We start from the raw sequence: 18761 nt of genomic DNA on the forward strand, positions 1-18761 counted from the left end.
TTTGTAATGACAGCAGAAGGCCCTTATTTTGTTCTCGAAGATTCAAAATAGTTCACTAATGGGACAGGACACTCTTCCCTCTACTGCAAAGGAACTATGGTAGACATTAAAAACTAGAAGTAGTAAAAATTTAAGGTGAACTTTCTTGAAAAGCCAAGCATATGAGGCATGAAAGACACGTCAACAGTGTCCTTGAGAAATTCTCAACCTTCAGAGGAACCCAGAGAAACAGACAAGGAGCAGAACAATTGAAGATGTAATGAAGGATGGTGTTTAGTAGAGTCTGGGGCTCAAGATGCCTGAGAAAGATACACATGCCTGGGGAAGCAGGCAGAGGGAAGCATCAAACGTAGTTGAGCCTATGTTGTAAGATCTGTATTTTTTAGAAGAGGGCAATGTCAGTCCATTCTCCCAACCCCCTTCCTCCTAGCCATGTTGATTTATGACTACTGGAATTAAGACTTCCTTTACCACTGATACGTTTGGAGCAGTCAAATGTATACAGAATGGTATCTGAACTCACTCATAATGGACCCATGGATATCAAAGAGGAAATACAGTGTTATCAGGGTAACCAAGTGGTCAGCTTCTCCTTCCCTTAATTTTGCTTTTATGACACATTCTCTTTTATATCAACCTATAATTACCACAGCACATATTAGCTTCACTCCAGAAAACACAATGCAACATGATGACAGGATGTGAGAGAAAGGAGAAAGAGGTACCACACTCAGCAAGGGAAGAAGAAGAATTTGAAATTTTATCCACATCAATGTCGTAGAGGTAACTTCTGGAGAGAAATGGGTATCTCCACTAGGTCCTAAAACATACATAATATTTGAATGGGAAAAAAATGAGTGGGAGTGGGCTGATCAAAGAATTAATAACCTAAGGAATTCCAGAAAAAGAGACATACAAACAACAACGAAGAGAGGCAGAAAAGGATAGCAATCAGCAGGTAAGCATGAGGGCCATAGGTAGACATCTCTCCTGTTGTCCCCATTTTTGCAGATATAAGTTATAATTTCTACGCAGAATAGTGATTGCTCAAATAAAAAATGCTTGAGTATTTCACTGTATTATCATCATAATATATCTGAGAATCTTAAGTCAAGATGGTGAGGAAGAAAGAACACCGACATGGGTACCAGAAGATCTGGATCTCTATCCCAGCTCACCTTGATGACTGGACACATCTTCTCATTTCCCTGTAGCTGTGGCTGCTCATCTGAAGGTTGCAGTAACATTCACTGACCTGAGATGCACCTAGAAAGTAGAACCAGACTGTAGCTATCGGCCATAATTTGGCACTCAGGCAACTAGAAGACGACGGCCGGTCTGAAATGCCAGACTAGTGTATCAGGAGCCAGACTCTGGCCCCCAGCCCCTAGATCATGTTAGTCATGCTAGACAGAGTGCTACCCCGGAAAGGACTTTGCCATCCCCTCACACTCCAGGGGGAAAACAGACATCTTTCAAAGATCTCTGCTATTTGAACAAGGGGACTGGTTGCTACTTGGCTTGATCGAGTCCTAGGAAGCCCCATTCCTCACTTTTACATCTCCACTGGGCCACAGGACATCCCCTTGCCAGTCAGTCTGTGAAGGAGGGTGGTGACCCTGTCAAGGGCGGTGCTAAGCTTCCCACAGCCCTTTCCTTGAAGCTGTTCTGGGTATCAAATGAAAGCACATAACTCACCTAGTACTTTGTGAGCATTCTACGAGCACCAGTTTTTCTCCTCCCATCCTAATGCCCCACCATCTAGAGGAAGAAATACAGGTGGACTATGATGAAAACATATAATTAGAAAATGTAATTTTTAGAGACAGCATTTACAATGGCAACTACAAAAATATAAAGCACCCAAAAATAAATCTAACAAGAGGTGAGATACCTTTATGAAGAAAATTACAATCTGTATTGAAAGACATTAACAGCTAAATAAATGGAGAGGGGTAGCATATGTATGGGTAGAAGGGCTCAATACCATAATGATATCATCTCCCTGAATTAATCTATAAATTCATTGTAACTCCAATGAAATCTCAAGAGTATTTTTGTGTAATTTTAAAAACTAAGTATAAAATGTATATGGAAGACAAAAAGCCAAAAAAAAAAAAAAAAAGCCAAGACACTGGTGAAGAAGGACATTGTAAGGATTTGTCCTGCCAAATGTCAAGGATTATTATAAAGCTTTAATAATAAGCTATAAAATAATAAAAGAAATGTAATCTAGGCAAAAGAGTAGACAAACTATATGCCTGAGGGCGCCTGGCTGGCTTAGTTGGTAGAGCATGCAACTCTTGGTATCAGGGGGGTTGTAAGTTTGAGCCCCACACTGGGTGTAGAGATTACTTAAAAATAAAATCTTAAAAAATATATATACATACACACACACACACACGCACACAAACGCATCTAGAAAATGATCTTAAGTGCCAAGATGACTTTTTTCCACATGGAGGAAAATTAAAAATAAAATAAATTCCTACCTCACCACACACACACACACACACACACACACACACACACATACTCCACATGGATTATAGAACTTAAATGTGAAAGACAAAACAATAAAACTTTTAGGAGATAATAAAGGACAGTATCTTTAGGACATCAGAGTAAAAAAAAAGAGTTTCTTAAACATGACATAAGAAGTACTAACCATAAAAGAAAAGATTGATAAATTCAACTACATTAAAATTACTAAGATAGCAGAAGGTTGGCAAGAATCCAACTTCTATGTGGTCTATAAATCTATTCATCTTCCCAAAGGAATAAATTACAGTAACCTTTTTGCATTCACTACATTCTAACAATACACACCCATAGCTTAGATTCAGCATATGGCTGGCCCATCTTTGACTTCATCCACAATTGGATTACCGGAACTTCTGGTTTAATTTTAATGTTTGAATGGTTGTGTTTTATACTGAGAACTTCTGTGAGCATGCATATGATACTGCTCAGAGTAAGTCCTCCAATCTCAGACAAGCACGATCGTGTGCCATCATCACAGTGCACGGGCACCCGTAGGCACTCACGAGGGAATGGCAGTGCATGGCATCTTTTCCTCACCCTGTGTACACTGTATGCATTGCCGATGGTCAGTCATACCCAAGGCTGACTCTCACTGTGCTATCTCCTGGACTTTACTGTTACTCCCCAAACTGCTCGTTGAAACCTGTACTGGCAAAATCAAAGAGAAAATCAAAGGGGTGGACTCTCAGCCATGATCAACATAAACCTCATGGGAAAAGCTAACTTACTATCTCCCACATAACCATGATCTCCCCCAGTGAGCCTACAAGTTTTCCACTTTCTCTTTCCATTCTTTCTACCATGCATCCCTCAGCAATGTAGTAGCGTTTACTGTACATGTTGACATGTATATAGTAATACATGAATACAGGCTAGGATAACATAAGAAGGAAAATGTCTCCCAAATATGACATGTGTTTCAGATGGAGCTTTTCCAAGAAGATGTCCCTCACATACACCAAGAGAGATGCTTGCATTGGCATGACTGTGCCTAATTGTCACACCCTGTTATTGACAGTAAATTATTTCTTGGGGCCCTAAGGATAAACCTTCAAAGTATGTAGTGTCTGGGTACCAAGTAATTAATTACATTGTAATTTACAAATATCCTTTTTGATTGAAAACACTTGTAGTTATTTTTCTTCTAATGAAGTGGACAGTTTTACTGAATCAATAGGGCAGATTTGGGTAAGTAGTTATTATTGATTCCAAACGATGTCAAGAAAACACAAAAATGACTTTTAGTCGGGGCACCTGGGTAGCTCGGTTGGTTGAGCACCCAACTCTTGATTTCCTCTCAGGTCATGATCCAGGGTCATGGAATCTAGCCCCACTTCAGGCTTCATGCTGAGCATGGAACCTGCTTAAGATTCTCTCTTTCTCTCTCCCCCTCTGTTCATCTCCCCTGCTGGCTCACTCATTCACTCACTCACACACTCACTCTCTCTCTGTCTCTCTCTAAAATAAAAATAATCAAGAAATGACTTTCAGTTGATGACAGTTACTATTCAATTACAGATCCAGTTTACAAGACAAAAAACTATATTGTCAAGATCAGTGAACAAAGGAAATTCAATACTGTCAATACAAAACCATTACTTCACCCCAATCTTTGTATGCACATGAACTTAATGTACTACGAGAATGCACACAATTCAATTCAGCAGAAATTAATTGAACATCTACTATATTCCAGACACTGTTGTTAAAAGGAGAAGCCACATTTCCTTCTTTGAGAAGCTTGTAAATGTCCTTTATTCACGGAAAATTCCTAGACAAATCAGCTCTTTCTTATTATCTCTATAGTGACCAGCTAGAAATCGGGTAAGAATTCAATGGAATTCTTTTTCTTCCCAAAAGAACATTCAAAATAATTATATGAAATGATAAACACCAAATTTAGGGCAGTTACCTCTGGCTGAAGGAAAGAGATATGACCAGGAAAAGGTTACTAGGAGGCTTCCACCTCATTTGCGTGGGTTTATTTCTTAAGCTGAGTGGTGAGTACAAGTGCTTTCGCTATCCTGTTACTTCCACTTCGTCTTAGGTCTTATATATATATACTATACTACATTTCAAATCATACATATTGCTCTCATGATAAAATTAACCCCTCTTCTTAAAACCCATTAAGTGATTACCTACAAACATGTTCCCTGGTCTATCTCATAAGACTGAAAAGGGCTCCTTGAAATCAGAGGTAGTATGGCAAGCAAACTGAGACCTTAATAAGTTAAATGACTTTTTTTTTTTTTTTTTTTTTTACTGGAGGAAACCTCTGACGCTTTACTATGTCAGTAAATACCATGTCTTAAGAAGAGTAAGATATATAATTCAGTGATTTTCAAACATCTTGGGGCATGGGACATTTTTCTCTCTGAATGTTCTTTCTTTTGAAATACTCATAACCATCTTGGGGAACACTAATGTTCCCCGGAACACGATCTTGAAAATGCTCTATAAAGTAATCCATTTCAGCCACATATTGTACATTACAGCCATAGCGAACTATGCCTATCTCCAAGCCAATGATGAACCTTCATGCCCACCTGTCTTTGCCCACACAGTTCTCCCAGTTTGGATGCCTTCAAGCCCTGAAAAACTCCTGGTCAAACTTCAGCTTCCAGATGAAATGCAATCTCTTCTTTGAAGCCTTCCCCACTCTTTCCTTTCTTCAGATATAATAAATTACTTTTCTGGACGCTTTCAGTGCCACGCAGATATTTTCTGTACCATATCTCACCCTGCGTCAATTATTTATGCATGAGGCAGGATGCCTAGATGACAGAGGCTGTACCCCTGCATCTCGATACTGTTCACAACGCTGAGCACAGAGTCAGGGCCAGACACAAAGTAGGCGCTCAGGCAATATGTGTTAAATGGACACAGAAGTGGTGCCTATGTGGGTGACCTGAGTCAATTTCCCAGATACTCTCCAGGCATATTTGTTAACTTTTCAGTCTTTACTAGCAAATGTGACACTAACAAGAGTAGATATATTGGATACAAAGACTGAAAAAGAGACAAACTGAGACAAAAGAGGGGGAAAGGATGGCTTAACTGATGGATGGTGAACCAGCAGATTACCAGGGTCTAGTCAAGAAACAGAGAACCAGCAGATTACCAGGGTCTAGTCAAGAAACAGAGAGGCACCTAGGGGTGCCTAGGTGGCTCAGCTGGTTGACTGTTCGACTTTGGCTCAGGTCATGATCTCATGGTTTGTGGGTTCGAGCCCCGCATGAGGCCCTCTGCTGACAGTTCAGAGCCTGGAGCCTGCTTTGGATTCTGTGTCTCACTCTCTCTCCATCCCTACTCTGCTCTCTCTCCCCTCAAAAAAATAAACATTAAAAAAAAGAAGAAGAAGAAACAGAGACTAACCAACATAGAGTCAGAAATTGCTATGAAGCTCAGAGCTTATACACGGGGTTGGTCATTTTGCAGATGCACTGTAGGTGGTCGACACTGACTTGAAGTCACCCTGAACTGTCACATCTATCTGTGAGGGCACTCCTCTCATTTTTATCCCCTAAGCTAAACAGCCCATCTTGGCCATCACAAAATCTGTATCATTTTAGCTATGAGTTGTTCTATTCAGAATTGTATTTCTGTTTTCCTTTCTCTTTATGAGCATCCCCCACTGGCATTGCAGATTGGTTATACATCGGGTTCAAATAAAAAAAATAATAATAATAAAAGCAAGCCAGCAATTTCTCTCCAATAGAATATGCTGCATATTTCATGAAATAGAAGCCAGAGGAGTTTTATGATTCCTGAACCAAAACCTTTCCATATCTGAAAACTAAATGGAAGAAAAATACAAAGAGCATCTCACAGAAAAAGAAACCCAATCATTTGCTCTCCAACCTAAGCAAAGTGTTGAAGTCATTAATCGACTTGTGTGTGTGTATGTGTTTCATCATGGACTCATATCCTGCTAATATGCATTTCATAGATTGAGTTCAGTGCTAGTTTCCATGAACATGAATGTACTTACAGAAAAGGGGTTTTCTTTTCTTTTCCTACGGACACTTTTTTTTTTAGAACAGAACATCTGACTGGCTCCTGCTCTTAGTCTTGCAATATCTCCCCTCCACTCAATTTTTATTTATATTTCAGGTCACTTCTCTATCCTGGTATAGAAGACATTCTGGTCTAGAAAAAAGAGCACTGGACAAGGAGTCTAAGAATTCTGGGTTCCAATGGTGTCTCTCAGCTGTAAAGTTGTGTGTTTCCTCCAACCTGATTCATTTTCCAATCTGTAAACAGGGAGACTTCACTATTCCACTACCAGAATCCAATCAAGCAAATAGTCACTTTATTTTCCTCAAATGAAAAGTATAGTGCCATGGAGGTTTTAGCATGTTATGTGTACTTCACAATTCCCTTCAATTTCTAATAAGCTAAACAAAACAACTTTTGCCTGGAATCCTAAACTGTATCTCTTCCTCCCCATCTCCTGGTTAGGAAAAGGAAAAAAACAACAAACAATGGACACTGTTAGAATACTTAAGCCTCAGGACACTGGTAACAGAGAACTTTTCATTATCAAAGGGGAGAATTTGGATCTCATTTGAAGGATAACGTTAACAGCTAAGTAACATTACATGCTAACTACTGTTCCAAGCACTTGGGTGTCAATTTCCATAATCTTCACAACAATCTTGTTGTAGCAGGTCTGTTATTTTGTAAAGAAAACTGAAGTATAGAGAGGTTAGAGAAGTCAGTCAAGGCCACCAGCTGGCAGGGCTGGAGGAACTGGGGACTGAACCCCGGTAGTCTTAGCACCCAAGTCCAGACTTCCACCCACCTGTTATACCACCTTTTAATGTTATAAATCTCTGCTTATCACAGCTGGTAACAGACAACAGCAGTAATGCTATCTCTGCGTACCTGCTTACTGAATATTTTAACAGCGCAAACGGATGTCAACATACTGACCAAAACTCTCATCAAGTCGCAAGTGTTCAAAACATCGACCATCAGCCCAATGCCCTGTTGACAACAGAGCAACACTCACTTTATGTTCTCAACATCTGACACTCGGAAAAACACGCAGCTTGCTTCTACAGAAAGTCTATTCCATTATTCCCTCTTAAGTTTTACAACCACTGTGAAAGACAGCTGGGACTGCCTCTCCACTCAGAGACAGCATAACACAGTGGTCAGGGCAGACCCTGGGACCAGGATGCTTGGATTTACTTTTTTTTTTTTAAGTTTATTTACTTATTTAGAGGGAGAAAGAGAGTGCAAGCTGGGGAGCGGCAGACAGAGAGGGAGAGAGAGAATCCCAATGCTGTTGGCGTGTGGCCCAACATGGCAGCTGAAGCCAGGAACCAGGAGACCATGACCTGAGCAGAAGTCAAGAGTCAGAGGCTTAACCAACTGAGCCACCCAGGCATCCCCAGAACTCTTGGATTTAAATCTCTAGTTCTGTACCTTATTTGTTGTGTGACCTTGGACCAGTTACCAACTCTCTGTGTGCCCCCCCCATCTCCTTATCAATCAAATGGGAATGAGAATACAGCTATTCACTGCCTAGGGTTATTTAAAGATTAAATAAAGGAATGCATGCAAAGTACTTCAAAGGGTACCTGAGTCTTAGTAAGTGCTCCAAAAGAGCAATTATTCTTATTATTTTTATTAATAAGACAGGTGACTTGCCCAACATCACAAAGTCAGAAAGTGCGTGGATTGGACCTTGGCCTTCTAATTCCAAAGATTATCCTATCTTCTTAGCAGGACTGCATGCTAGTTACCGTCCTCCTGAAATCCTGTTACATGCCAAAGCGCCCAATTGGGGCAGTTTTCTCTAAAAAATTGCTCAAAGATCACATAGGTAATCTGCAGTATTGTCCTCATTTTGCAAATGACAAAACTGAGGCTCTGAGAGGTCATGTGACCTATCCTCAATTCCTTAACTCAACCAGTGCACATTCTTTGCCACAGTAAGCCCTCAACAACGATCGGAAGTTCCTGACAACAGCCTTCCATGTAGGCAATTTTTTAAAGTGCCATCCAAAAGACATAAACTATGATTTTCTTGCTTTGTTAGCTTTATGAGTTTGAGAGAGGGATTAAATTCCTACAAAAATAAAATGTTTGACTTGAGTGAATTATCAAAATGAAATGCTGCTTCCATTAGATGCTTCATCTGCCTGCAGGGTGGCCCCAGGCACCGGAAATCCACCAAATGCAATTTTTAAGAAGGGTACTATCAGGTACCAAAGCCAGACACCCACCCACTGAAGGGAAATTACTTTGGAAGGCAAAGGGGAGTGAAGCAGCATATTCCTCTGGGGCCTGGGGAGAACCAGAACAATAAGCGATAGCATCTCTTCCCCGCAGCCTCCCACAATGGTGTATCTTACAGCCGAAACATACTGTGGAACAGCTTGTGAGAGGAGCTTCATCAACAATAAGTAATTTTTATTCAGATTTTATTGTTGAATACAATGAACATGATTAAATGTTTCAGATATGCCTATTCAGACCTTAAGCAAACCACCAAGAAAAAAAAAAAACTACTAAAAATCATCTTCTAAATCTGCTTTAGGAAGAGATTTTAATTGCCAACTTGATGCTTAGAACCGAATTCCCACTGGAGAGCTGCACTGCTCCCAAGAAGACAGTAACACACGTTTGCACTTCCCACCTCGGCCTCTGCTCTCATCCCTGCTGATGCCCTTAGCGTCGCCAAATAGTTACAATGTCAGTCTTTCAAGTCACTGCATTTTGAACTTCCGAAACCTTTACGAGGGCCTCTGTGTATGGAAAAGAACAATAGCGCTTCAAAAGCCATGTCTGTGCGTTCTTCAATACTCCATTTGAATGCTGGGGTTTCAATCAAGGACATCAGCAGACAATTTCTGATTGCTTAGAAGTTGACTTTTATACGGCTTTGATTAGGTTGCCCTTCTCAATAGGAAATCAAGAAAATCTTTGATCCCTTTCAAATTCCAGAATTGTCACCAAGCCTTGTCAGGATAGGAAGTGAAAGAGATGGGGGAGGGGGGTGTTGTGGAGTGTTCGTTCCTACTCCAGCCCAGCTCTCCATCTCTGGCCCCTGAACATCTTTCTCCTTGCCCGTGCAATTCAGGGTTCCATCCAGAATCACTCATCATTGAGATAATAAAAACAATGGGTGCTAATTCAGGGGGTGGGGATGGTTTACAATTTTATGGATTTCCTGAAGACCTATAATTGGCACATAAATGTACAAGCGTGAACCGGATAATTAGGGGGTTCTGAACGCAAGCCACCTTTAATTTATATGATTACTTGAAAACATGTTAACTGTTGTGAAGTGTCAGAGGAACCCCCACAAGGCCTTTATTCGAAACTATCAACACTGCGAAAGTGCGTACAACGGGCCAGCAGGAAGGGGAGGAGGGGAGGGGACGCGAGAGCTGATCCTCGCTCGGGTCCCGGTGACTCGCTGGAGCTTCATATTAGCACCCACCTCGGAGGACTTGCTAGCCGGACCGCCCGCCCAGCTCCCGGGCTGCAAAAGACGCACTCGATTCCGCAAGCTTTCCACTTGCCGATTTTTCGAAGGATCTAAGCCCAGGCGTGCGCAGGCCTCCAAATGCACAGGCAGGCACCGACCCACGCCAGCACGCAGCCAAGCTCGCAGACACTCGCGGGAGCGCACAGATGCCCGCGCCGGGGCGCTCTCCGCTCCGAACGCCGCCGAGCCTCCGGCGACAGCCGGAGCACGGTCGCCGAGCGCCCCCGGCCTCCCAACCCCCACCCCATTCCTTCAGACTCTCCCTGCCCAGGCGGAAGTGCCCAGGCCGACCCCCAACAATGAGGACTTGTGCGATGCAGTTGGGGGGAGGCGGGTAATTTAGAGTGAAACATACACAATCTGGCGGGTTCGGGAGAGACCAAGGCAGGAGCCAAGTGGCATCAGCCTCTGCAGGCAGCTTTCCCTCGTGCCCACCCACTCTTCCCCCACCCCCCGCCCTGGTCACCAGCACCACCATCAAGGGGGGATAAAAAGGCGCTTTAAAAAGTGCGGAGAAAAGACGCGCCCTCCCACCAGGGGTCACAATAATACTCCGCGGGACGCAACCAGCCGGGGAAGGAGAGTCCAGGCTACAGCAACCACCTCCGTTTTGAAATTTACTTTGTACGCTCATCCCAAGACGCCTTTCCGACGCGCGACACAATCTCCCCCCATCTCGGACTCCAGATCCAGGTTCTCTCCGCGGCTGAGCCCTCCTGTTAGGGCTTCTTTGTGAGCCAAACCACGGCGATTTTAAAGTTTCCCCGTAGGAAAACAAACAAACCCTGAGCTCTGCTTCCCAGGCACAGCGTGGAGTCCTGAGCAGAAACCAAGAGCGGCGGGCTGGGGAGAAGAGCTATCAGGGTGGCGGGGAGCCTGGGGAGCGGGACGCAGCGGCGGAGAACGGAGTCGACGGAGGACCCAGGAAGGGCTGGGATAGGGAAGACGCAGGGCCCAGCTCTGAAGGTGTCTGCGAACGGGGCAAGGGTTAGAGGGAGAGACCCACTTGTTCGACAGGTCGCGGCAGAGCCACAGCTCAGCCGAGCAGTAGGGGAAGAGGGTCCGGCCCTGGGACGCCGCTAGCGACGCAGAGAGAAGGGATAGGAAGCACCGGGCAGGTTTTGGAGTGGGCGAAGGAGGGCTCGTGGGTGGAAAGAGCCGGGACCGCAGCAGTGAGGAGGGAGCAGGGGGTCTCCGAGAGACACAAGTGTTGGGCTGAGGCCGTCTGGAGAAAGGCCGCGCGCGGTCACAAGTAGGGAGGCTGGGGTTGGTGAGGGAGAGCCAGAAGGAAGGAGCAGAGGTCGCCCCTTGTCCCCCAGCAAGAGGAGGGAGCCAGCGGAAAACTGCAGTCTCCATCCCCTCCGCACCCCCAGCCAAACTCCCGCGACGGGCGTCCCAGGAGCCCTCCTCCGCGCCCGGGGCGCCAGCGGAGCCGTCCGGGCGCCCTGTCCCTCCCGGCACCTGCCCGCTTTGAACTCGGGGCTGGGCTTGCCCCCCGCCTCGCCTCACCTCGGCTGGCCGAGAGCATCCTCCTCCGTTGCCGCAGCCGCCCAAGAAGCGGCTCCCCATGCCCGGCGGGCCGCGGCACTCAGGCGCGCTCTCCAGCCCGGGGAAGCCCCGGCGAGCGCCGCTCTGGGTCCATCCTCCCCGGGAGCCACGGGCCCGCGTCAGCGCAGGGGGAGGAGACCGCCCCGCGCGCCGCCCCGCCTCCTCCCGCGGCCCGCGCCCCGCCCGCCCTCGCGCCCGCCCGGCGCCCCGCGGCGCCGCTCACCTGCCGGCTTCCCGGCTGCCCGAGGCGCGCCCCTCGCCCGGGCCTCGCCGCTCCCGCGCCCGTCCCCGCTCCCGTCCGGGCGCTCTCTGCGCCGCCCGAGCGCGCTCGGAGAGCTTAGCCGAGTCGCGGCGGCGACGCGGAGGAGGCAGAGAGAGCGAGCGAGCGGGGGCGCCGCGGTTCGCGGTCGCGCCTCCGGAGCCCCTGCGCTCACCCCGCATCCCCGCGCGGACGGAGGTGAGCCGAGCCGAGGGCTTGGGGCTCCCGCCCCGGCCGCGCCGGCCGGGAGCGGATGCGGGAGAGAGGGGGGTCAGAGCTCCCACAGTCGGCTTTCACAAAGTCGCCAGCGTTTTTCGCCACCATCGCCACCAGCAGCAGCGCCCGCCCGACCTCCCTCATTCCCCTCTAAATGTCTATTCTTTTATCCAAGCCTCCAAACTTAGGCACTCCCAAATATAAACAGTGCCAGCGGGGGAGGGGAAGCGAGAGGCTGGGGCCGCGAAGGCCTGTTGCCCCCTTGCCCCTTCGCGGGAGGGGGCGCTAGTTCCCAGCGGCTACCCCTAGTTCGGCAGCCCTCCGTCTCCGCTGAGGCTTCCCACGCGAAGCTGGTTGGTGGGGGAGGGGGGGTGGACTGGCATCGGTCACGGTCATGTCGTCTTCAGTCCCAGGAAGGAACTCAACGCCCCTGAGAGCATGTGGGCCGCAGTTTAGCTCCGACTCCGAGTTCCCATCCGCCCTCCCCCCTCTTAGAGTACTCGGAAAAGACAATCTGCAGACTCGAATACGGGACTGGGACTGGCGCGGGAGAAGGCCCCAGCCAGTACACAGTCCGTTGTTCCCTGCTTAGTTGACAAAGATCTGCCAAACCGCAGAACATACTGTGGCGGTCTGGAAATTCTTCTACCCTGACACTGGGTTCAACTCCAGTCAATGCCTGATGTGGTGTAACCTATTTCCAGATACCAGAATGCCAGGCGTGGGAGAGAAAAAAGTCAAGTGCTGCCCCCACTGAAGCAGGGAGGGAAAAGGGAAGGAGCAGGCAGGCAACAGTTCCTCACAAAGTTGGTTTTTAGGGGCCACACTCCTGTCCTCCAGCGGGGTAATAATAAAGCTAATGTGGCAGATTTGGGTTTTGTTGTTTGTCAGCGCCCCCCCCCCCGGTTTCTGTCACTCACCCATGAAAATTTAATGAAGCATTTAGGGTTATTACCCCCAGAGTCAATGGGCTAAAAATATTTAGCCTAATGCACTCCTTGTGGAGCCAATACGTCCATGGCTGGTACATGCAAAGTCATTGAGAGACCCTCCCTTTCTGCACAAAATTCACGACCCATTAAACTTATTCTGTAATAACAGCTTCTGTACAAATGGAAGCCCTAGCAAAAGGAGGCTGTCACGCACCTCCTGAAAAGATAGCAATTTACACAGAGACAAGAAAAATTGGTGAGGTCATTGGCAGGATGCAATCTTGGGAGAACAGTTGATCAGAGGAAACTCCCAGCAAGGTGGGAGGGAGGGGCCACCCTTGGTTCTACTGTTTCTATCCACTTCTGGGTGTGACCAGATCTAATGGCCAGGAACCAGAGAAAGGCTCAAGTCTCTCCAACTTTTCCAAATTTCTAGAAAGTGGGAAGAGTTGCCACTGAACACTTAGAGTTCATTTAGTGGGAAGTTTAGGCTCACCGAGCAACTCTATAAAGATGAATAAAACACTTCAGTTTCCTCATCTATAAAGACAAACCTCAGGGGCACCTTGGTGGCTCAGTCCCTTGAGCATCCAACTCTGCATTCCCGCTCAGGTCATGATCCCAGGGTCATGGGATCAAGCCCTTCATGGAGCTACACGCTGAGTTTGGAGTCTGCTTGAGATTCTCTCTCTCTCTCTCTCTCTCTCTCTCTCTTCTCTTTCTTTCTCTCTCCCTTTCTCTTCCTCTGCCCCTCTCCCCTTCTCACGTGTGTGCTCTCTCTCTCTAAAATAAAAAAAAATTAATTTAAAAATTAAGATTAAAACAAGGTAGACCTCAGTCTGAACTCCATACAAAGAAAACACGAGACATGGACAAATCAGAGAAGTGATGGTTGAAATAGGGGAAGGGAGTGTATAAAAATATTATGCGCTTCAGGTGTCTGAGACAAATGTCAGACTTTAGGTAACTGAACACAGGTCTAACTTTTCACTGACTCTACCAAAAACCACTGAAGTTTCTCAAGGCTTTGAGGACAGCCACAGGACATCAAAACCATTTACCTGTATTTTAAGACCCTGCATATCACAGTTATTGCCTTCCCGTCTCCTCTACCTCCTTCTATTTTCCAATGGGGTTAGGATTACAGACTTTGAAGGGAATGCAAAACACTGAGTTGGCCACGTAATGGAAATGGAAGAGGCTCATGTAAAACTCTACCTCTATTCAATGTTGAACAAGGTCCACCACGGAAACTAGGCAAATTCCCGCTAAATCCAACAGGGGCAACAAAATGCAGCTGTTCTCAACTCCAGGCTGGAAGACAGTGTCACATATAGACTAACCACATGCAAGCTGCTCACCAAGGACTTTGTGAAGACATTAGTAGTCTTTTCAGTTAAACCAAACCAAGTCTGAAAGCACTGTTTTAAGTTATCATGCTAAACGTATGAAGAAAGAGCTCATCTAAAAGGGTGTTTTTTTTCTTTTCTTCTCTTTTAATAACAGTGTCATTTGTACTAAGTGTGGCATAAGGAGAAAAATCAATAAACATTCCTTTATCATCCAACAGCAAAGTACTAAGAACAGCAAAGATCTATGCATTGGTTATTATGTTCCAGACATGGCTCTGGGTGCTTTCCATACATTAACTCATTTCATCGTCATGACAGCTCTGTGAGAGAAATATCCCTTTTAGTTTTTTAAATGTTTGTTTATTTTTGAGAGAGAGAGAGCACAGGAGAGTGAGCGGGGGAGGGACAGAGAGAGAGGGAGAGAGAGAATCCCCAGTAGGCTCCGTGCTGCCAGCATAGAGCCCGACACAGGGCTCCAAGTAATAAACCATGAGATCATGACCTGAGTGGAAATCAAGAGTCAGACGTTCAACTGACTGAGCCCCCGGGGTGCCCTGAAAAATATCCCTTTCAATGGGTACTGAATAGACTATGGACTTTGGAATCTGATGGCCTGAGTTATTTTTTACAAGTTACTCACCTTTCTAAACTTCAAAAGTCTCCATTCTACAGTGGTGATACCTGCTTCTTGAGACACCTGTGTGATGAGATTGCTGCAAGCCTTAAGTGAGATAATGTAGTAGACAAGGCTAGCACTAAATATGTCACCCAGCAAATATCGGTCCTCTTTCTAGAATAATGCCAAAATTGTTCATTTTAAATCAATAAGCATTTATGGTGTTCCTTTTACATATCAGGCACTGTGCTAGGCAATGGGAATGATGATAAATCGGAAACAGACCCTGCCTGTGAGGAGCTGTGAGACAATGGAATGAAAAAACCAAGGGCATGGGCAGGCAGGTGGGCACAAAGGAGTTTCATTGAATTTCACATAATTCATCCTAATGCACATGATTCTCAAGCTATGCAGAGAGGTAGCCTAAGTACTGTTTGAGATTGACCCATGATTGAAAACAAAAACAAATGTCAGTAAAAATAAATTCAATTAGCAATAATTACTCCTCCAATGAAAGGAATGAAAAGTAGCTCATTTTTGTGTATTATGTATTGTTTAAAACTCAGTTTATTCCTATAATTTTTTTTCCAATATACCTCTCTTTGGGTGAAGTATAATAAAGTTGTGCGGTAAGCTCTAAGGGTTTCAAACACGAGTTATTATATAGCCACTGTTTATTAAATAGTTTCTAGTGCTCACATATGCCAGGAATATGCTAATATTTCTATACACATAAAGCTCTCAGATTAATAAAATTTTGAATAACGTTCAGTAGGAACATTGCTACCAAGCTTACTAGAGACATCATGTGTTCAAAGTACACTAATATATAGAATGCACAAAATTTCAAAGGTTAATACCTAAAGTATATAAGCCTCTTACAGTCCCTTTCATTCAAGTTCATGTTTACACTCAGGTTCCACTTCTTTATTCAAAAAGCGTTTTCTTATTGTTTACTCTATACCCAGCACAACATTAGCCTTTGGCAAGGCAAGAAAACAAAAAGCAAAGCAAAACAAAACAAAAACAAAACTTGCTCTTGAGCAATTCATAGGCACATGAAGGAAATATATCATTACACCGCATTCCAATAAATACTATGGTAGTGTTAAGTACAGCATGCTAAGGGAACATCACATACGGGCACTTAACACAGGGTAGGATGTTAAGAAATCCTCATGAAGGAAATGATGTCACCTGGGAAGGTAACTGAATAACCAAAAAAAGCAGGGACAGGTATTTCGGGCAAAGAAAAGAGAATGTACAAATTCTTCCAGGATGCTGGATGGTGGTGGCTATGGCTGACTCTGGGGAGGCAACATAAATTGTAATGGGTCTCGTTTGCCATGTTCAGGACTTTGGACTTTAGTGTGAAAGGGGTCAAATGTTTTAAAAAGCAGGAAAAAAACATTGTTCACCCCTTACATTAACCACATTTCAGGTACTTTTCTTACATGCCCTGAACTCAAGTAAGATATCCAATTGTTATTTCTTTTTTGAGGTCAGAAAAGAACATAAATTTCTGAAAGCCTTCATCAAAACAGAGGTCCCTTCTTTTATGATACTGGCCTGCCTTGATTCCAGGGAAAGGTTGTGTGGCAGTATTATTACTGAATTTGACTCTGGTTTACAGTTGCTATAAATAGCACTCCTTTTATTTTTTCCAAGGAGGGGGTGGAGGAGACTAGCCATGCTGCAATTGTATTTATGCCACCAATCTTTTCAACTAAATGCACAATAGAAACAAAGCAGAGAGCTGAAGTGATCATCAAAAGGCTCTTAAGTTCCAACACAAACCCCCAATTTTTTTTCACTCATAAAGTGGATCCTAAGGTGAGGTTAGTGCTTGAAAATAGGGGAAGACTACAAGCTATCAGAAAATGACTGGTTTCTCATGCTTGGGGAGCATGAGAGCAGGGAGGAATCAGCATACCTTAAGATACAGTGTCATGCATTTTGTGGCCACTATGTTGAAGGTATGACAGATACTTGTTTTTTGACTCTCTCAGCCATTCCTCTGTCTTTGGTAAACACCACTCCGATTTTGTTGGGGAACCATTCCCCCATTCGATGGTATGTTTTTCCCCACTCAGTTTTGGTAGAGCTGACCCTACCTACCTCCAGCTCCAGGGATAGACAGGAGCAACATGCTTCTTGGCCACAGTTCAGGGATGGTCCAATAGGTGACCTGTGTACTTACGCTAGAGCAACTGGGGAAAATGCTTTCCCTTTACCACTGGCCTGGAAATTGGACAGATGGTAAGCCTGTAGCTGTAAGAACCCATCCCATAAGAAAGGTCTTCAGAGAATAAAAGAGAGAGAGAAGAAAACAGGTAAGAAAAATAGAGATTTATGAGAACACTGTTGAATGACTTTGGTTTAGCCATGCCTGAAGTCAACTACCATCCCCCCACCCAGATTTTTCAATTATATGAGCCAAAACGTTCCCTCTATTACTGAAACCAGGTTGGATTAGTTTTCTTTTCCCACTTTTGATGAACACAATTCTATCATACCAAGTATTGCATTATGAACTTTCTTTATATTAATCCAATTTAATACTTAGAGAATCCCCCAAAAGCTATTTGTATATTGTTATACTTGGCCTTATTCAGAAAAAAACACGAATTCACATTGTATAGGTTAAATCAACTCAGAGAGGTTAAATATCTTGCCGAAAGTTACACATACTATTGGAAAAGGAAAATTTTAAATACTATTTATAATAGCACATTACAAAATACTTAGGAGTAGATTGAACAAAAGTCCTGCAAAGTTTTTGCGCCAACTCTTACAAAGTGTTGATGAAAACAATTAAAGAAGACCCAAATAAATGGAGAACCATACAATGTTCATGGTGTGGAAAACTCGATGTTGATGTCAATTCTCCCCAAATGGAACTATACGTTTAGCAAAATCCAAATAAAATTCCCAGCATACTTTCTTAAAGAAATTTCCAAGTTAATTCTAAAATGTATATGGGAATGCAAAGGGCCTTAGAATAGCCAAAACACTCCTGAGAAAGAAGGGAAAATTTAGAGAGCTTATCCTACTTGATTTCAAGACTTACTAAAAAGCGGCAGTAATTAAGACAGTATGGTCTTAACATGAAGGATAGATAAAGTAATCAGCGGAACATCAGATAAAATCCAGAAACAGACCAACACATATGTGGTCAATTGATTTTTTTTTTTTTTTACAAAGGTGTCAACGCAATTCATTGAGGAAAGGAAAGTCTTCAAAATATGGTATTGGAACAATCATGGAAAAAATTAATCTCAATCCCTTCCTTATACCATGTATAGAACAAAATACATTCACTAAAATAGTAAAGATTCTAGAAGAGAATTATAGAGTCTATCCTAATGATTTAGAGGTATGCACATATTTCTTAGAAGACAAAAAAAATCATTGAACATAAAAGAAAAAATGATAAATTAGACTTTATCAAAATGCAATATATGTGATGTTCAAAAGACAGCATTAAGAAAATCAATGGCAAACCACAAACCTAAAGAAAATATTTGAAATACATATCTGACAAAGGGCTTAAGTCTAGAAAATACAAACAACTCCTATTAATTAATAATGAAAAGATAAACAACATAATTAAAATGGACAAAACGCTTGGACATTTTACCAAAAAAAAAAAAGAGAAGATATATTGAATAGCCAATAAGCACATGAAAAGGTGGGCAACATCGTTGATCACAAAGAATATGGAAATAAACTATAATGAGATATCACTCCACAAACACTAAAAGGGCTAAAATTTGGAAGTCTGACA

The 18761-nt window shown here is 44.0% G+C and overlaps 1 protein-coding gene across 7 annotated transcripts in view; it reads right to left on the reverse strand.

Annotated features, from left to right (window-relative positions):
* DAB1 (DAB adaptor protein 1) overlaps window positions 1-11688 on the reverse strand; it is a 406170-nt gene extending 394482 nt beyond the window's left edge. For all 7 annotated transcript variants that reach the window (XM_042997380.1, XM_042997379.1, XM_042997376.1 and 4 more), the window contains exon 1: window positions 11561-11688. The gene's annotated coding sequence lies outside the window, so the exon portion shown is untranslated. The remainder of the gene's footprint in view (window positions 1-11560) is intronic.
* Between the last annotated feature and the right edge of the window lie 7073 nt (window positions 11689-18761).

This window comes from Panthera tigris, chromosome C1 (genome assembly GCF_018350195.1).
Source record: "Panthera tigris isolate Pti1 chromosome C1, P.tigris_Pti1_mat1.1, whole genome shotgun sequence".
Taxonomy (NCBI): Eukaryota; Metazoa; Chordata; class Mammalia; order Carnivora; family Felidae; genus Panthera; species Panthera tigris.